This window comes from Enoplosus armatus, chromosome 5, assembly GCF_043641665.1.
Source record: "Enoplosus armatus isolate fEnoArm2 chromosome 5, fEnoArm2.hap1, whole genome shotgun sequence".
Lineage (NCBI taxonomy): Eukaryota > Metazoa > Chordata > Actinopteri > Centrarchiformes > Enoplosidae > Enoplosus > Enoplosus armatus.
This window is the reverse complement of record NC_092184.1, coordinates 17970753-17974989: the sequence shown is the minus strand read 5'-3', so window position 1 is coordinate 17974989 and position 4237 is coordinate 17970753. Positions and strand designations below refer to the sequence as shown.

Sequence of the window (4237 nt, the reverse complement as noted above, 5' to 3'; positions counted from 1 at the left end):
TCCTGATGGAACTGGAGACTTGCTTCATCATGCAAGAAAAGGGTGACAATGAAAGTTTGTGCATGTCGCAACATAACACACACACACACACACACACATACATACACTGCACATCTCCACATCCTCTGTCTCTGTGTTTCTTTCAGTCTGCCACACTCTCTACAAAAGCCTGTAGACTCTTTATGATAGTCACGAATGGTTTGGTCTGTGCAAAGTTGCCCCAACATGAAGGAATACAAGCAATTCTCTGCATTTCACACAAAAATCTGATCCATTTGTGTATGTAAGAGCCAAATATATCATTTGGATCAATGTAATGAACCAGCTCTCACATTTTTTACTATGTATGTACCTACTTTGGGAAGAAATCTGGATTATTTAGATGTTGTTTCGATTTAAGGAGTCATGGACAAGAACATAATTGATGATGAAACATGAAATGAAATCACTTGCCATTTATGTCTCTGTAGCACGTCCTAAGAGGGTACCCTGAGACAGTTTGGTAATTATGTTGTATTAACACTTCATCACTTGATGACATCAGAAAACATTCATTAGAGCTGTGAAAAAAAACAAAAGTAAGGTCGATTACAAATCTTTATTGAATCAGATGTTGACACGGTGATTTACGGTGCAATGTATGTAAGCACGCTGGCTCATTGTGTTTTCTATGGCCACTAGTGCACACAACAGATTTACCTCTTATCAAACGTGAAGAATTGACAGGTGAGATTTTCAGTACAGAGTTTCCTACAGTCTGCTTCAGTACTGTTGCGATGTTTACAGGGATGACCATGTGAAAGCTCTGAAAGGTCAACCTGTTTGAAATGTGACTCTGAGCAATCTGATAAATGATAAATGATAAAAAACAACATAAAAGAATCCGGAAAACAGTTAGAGTGGGAGTGCAGACGGATTTCGATAACTTCCTCATTCACTCATTTCCTCCAGGTGTAGGCTACTTGCTAAATCCAATTGTCCTCCAAATATGCTACAAGTGTTTGAAGTGCCCAAGAATAACTGTAATGTCAGGAAGTAGTGCCGGGATTTAAGTGAGCAAATAGTATTTTCTTTCAGGCTAGTCTGTCACATGGGCGACACACCAGAGACAAAGACATTCTCAACATGAAATGATTCCCTCAGTAGTTTCAATAAAACTAACCCTGCTCCTCTCCCATGAGCCTCATCTGAGGAAGTTTTTCAAAGCAGTTAAAAACAGAGGCAAACATTATTTATGTTCTTCTCCATATAAATAATGTTCTTATTTGTTTGTATAGATAAGCTTGTCAAAAGATTAAAGTACTCACCTTCTGTTACGTTCCGATGCAGACATGCAGTGTTTCTCATATGTACATAGCAGGAGGAGTTGGTGGAACCTGTAGAGCCATTCTTGCAATTCGGAAGACATTCACAAAAGTCATCTCTGCAACACTGCGTATATGTCCACTGTTCAGGAATTTTAAAAGTGGCACCGGTGCCATTTATCAGCCACTCAGGTACATATGTTACTGAAACCAAAGGCCGCTGGATTGTTGCTGCTACATGGGAAAAATCACATCAGGGAATCAGTTTTTATTGCTTTGACTCACCCACATTTTTGTTTATATTTGATCGGAAATATTGTTTCATGAGAAAGCAGAAACTAGTGTGAAGAACAAGATGTTGTAAATCTAGCTGCAAAGATAGAAACAGTGATAGAAACAGAAAAATAATTATCCTGGTGAGATAAAGAAAAAGAAAAATCTCCGTTATAGATAACATACCCAGCAGCGACAGATAAATGAACTGTGCCATGGCATCCAAAACTAAAGAAAGAAAGTTTACAAATCAAGGAGAGATGCAGATTACTGAGCTCATCCATTCATGGGAACTTTGTTAATCACTCTGAGATCACAGATCTGATTGATTTACCTTCAGAAGTATTTTGCATAGATTTAAAGAACTGATTGTGAAATGTACATATCCACACTGTACGACTCTGACTGTGTAAGAGTGCTCTTGCAGTCAAATGCTCTCTCTGTACTGCTTATTTCAGTATATTGTGGTTTTCTCCTACCAACATGTCATATAAAAAACTACCACTGCGCTCATTTGCATTTTCCACTTGTAGCAGTGCATTAGTTGAGAACGTAATATACAATATATTGAAATATCATGATTTTTTTTGTAGATTTTCAATATGACATACACCTAATATATAGCCTGTGTGACAGCACACTTTTTCCTGTACATTAACTTTTCCTCATCAAAATAAACATATCTATTTGACTGAATTTGTAACCATTGAATTAAGTAGCTCTTCAGCATTAAACCCCAAAATTACAATATCAAGCTTGTTTGAATTTATCAAAAACTTACCAAGTAAATGAGGACTTGTCGCTCTCCACAATGTTTTCAGAGGGTGGGTAGGGAAATGTGAAGAGGAGTCTTCATAGTACATCACTTTATAGAGCTGTTTACCTCCTCCACCCTTTTACCAAAGAAACACGCCCACACTGAGGTGCTCATTTGTTTTAAAGGGGATTGATACCTGGAGGCTCTGGATGTGTAAAGTGCATACACTGTAACATATAGTGGGGTAACAGTGTGAGGAGAATCAGACTCCAAGTGAAGCAGTTTTAAGGTAAAAGCAATTGTAATGGTATATTGATGTGGTGTTGGATGGTAAATAAATGCCCACATCAGACTGACATCACATCCTAAATCAATATAAAACAGCTCCCTGTATGTTTGTGTTGACCAGAGGTGTCCCTTTAAAACAGCTGCCCGCATAAATTCAAACTTTTAGTGTACAGAATAAATTTTGCTTTCCCACTTATTCCCAAATGAAACATGTAATACCATGTTTGATGTGGTTAGTATTTCTTCATGTTTGTCTGTTGCATCAGTTGAAAAATCAGAAAAACATACAGTTTGATCAAGTTTAAAAAAAAAAAAGAAAAAAAGAATATTTGTTAAAGTTGTGTTGTGTGTTAAATGTTAGTCTTTTGGTTTGTCTTTGTGTTGTTTCCGTCTGACACTCTTTGGAAATTTAACAGCAGGAAAGATCATATTGAAATTAAATGAAAGAAGCCTCCGTGTTCATACAAGAACTATAAACAGGAACTCCCTGTTTCCACAAACCACATGTAAATCCAAGTAGAAGCCTAACAGTGAGAATGTTTTGTGTAGTCATATAAGATGCAAACATCTGCTCTCTAGAAGATACTTATCAGTTATTTAGAAGAGCATGTAAATGTATTACGTAAGCAGCATACATGAGGAAATGCTTCTATTGTTGCAGGTGCTAGGTTAAACAGGTGAGCTGTATACCAGAGTGTGAATTATTGATACTTACATTTTTCATTTTGTGAAACTTTTACTCCACTGGCGTTAGGGAAACACTGAACTTTGTAGACAAAATATCTGGTTTTCCTTTTTTCTTTATTTAACCAGGTAAAAGTCTCATTGAGATTCAAGTCTTTTTCAGAGAGAGACCTGGCATTAAACATTGTTACAATGATCAACAGAGTACAAGTGACATAAACAGGCAAAGACAAATGTCACACACAACAAAAGAGTATAAGTAATGTCCAGACAAGACGTATGGAAGGTATATGTTTCCAAAAGTATCTAAAATAAAGAAAAACAATGAATTAGAAGCAAAAGCATTGACCAAGAATGTTGTCAGTGTGCTATTTAATTTAATACTTTAGTACTAATACTGGTTATTTGAGACCATTTCTGGTTAACATGACAGACAGGAAATATGACTGAATGATAAAGTGTACTGTATGTATAAAATTATGCAAGAGTATGTGGAGTAACTTAAAACAACTTCTTACGAGTTCATTTATAATAAAGCACTGTAATGTGACAATCGAGGTGATAAACACTTAGAACACAAACATTTTTTGACTCTCATAATTAAGATTTCTTTTAACTTAAGTCTTAATTTTGACATAATATCAGTCAGAAATTGAGTTTGTATCTAAAAGTTTTGACTTATTAAGTTGTGACTTTCCACTTTTATCTTGACTGTGTGTTATGGTTAGTTACAAAGTGTGTGTGACTCTCTTTGACTCTCAGTCTTAACAAGTGACGGGGACACCCACCAACACACTGTCTAATTACCTTTAGAAAAGTGTTTACTGCTCAGTCTTTAGCCCGTAGTTGTTCTAAGTCTACATTACTTGTTGTAGAGCTTGTGTTGAAAGTGCTGAAGCTGCCGCAGAAAGAAAGCAGCAGACCTTCAGTT

At 36.3% G+C, this 4237-nt stretch overlaps 1 long non-coding RNA gene across 1 annotated transcript; it reads right to left on the bottom strand.

Moving 5' to 3' along the window:
- Positions 1 to 453: 453 nt before the first annotated feature.
- On the bottom strand, positions 454 to 1796 carry LOC139285928 (uncharacterized). The gene is made up of 4 exons (XR_011597354.1): positions 1764 to 1796; positions 1308 to 1538; positions 700 to 844; positions 454 to 560 (listed from the first exon to the last, which is right to left on the bottom strand). It is a non-coding gene; the product is annotated as an uncharacterized lncRNA (long non-coding RNA).
- Positions 1797 to 4237: the final 2441 nt, after the last annotated feature.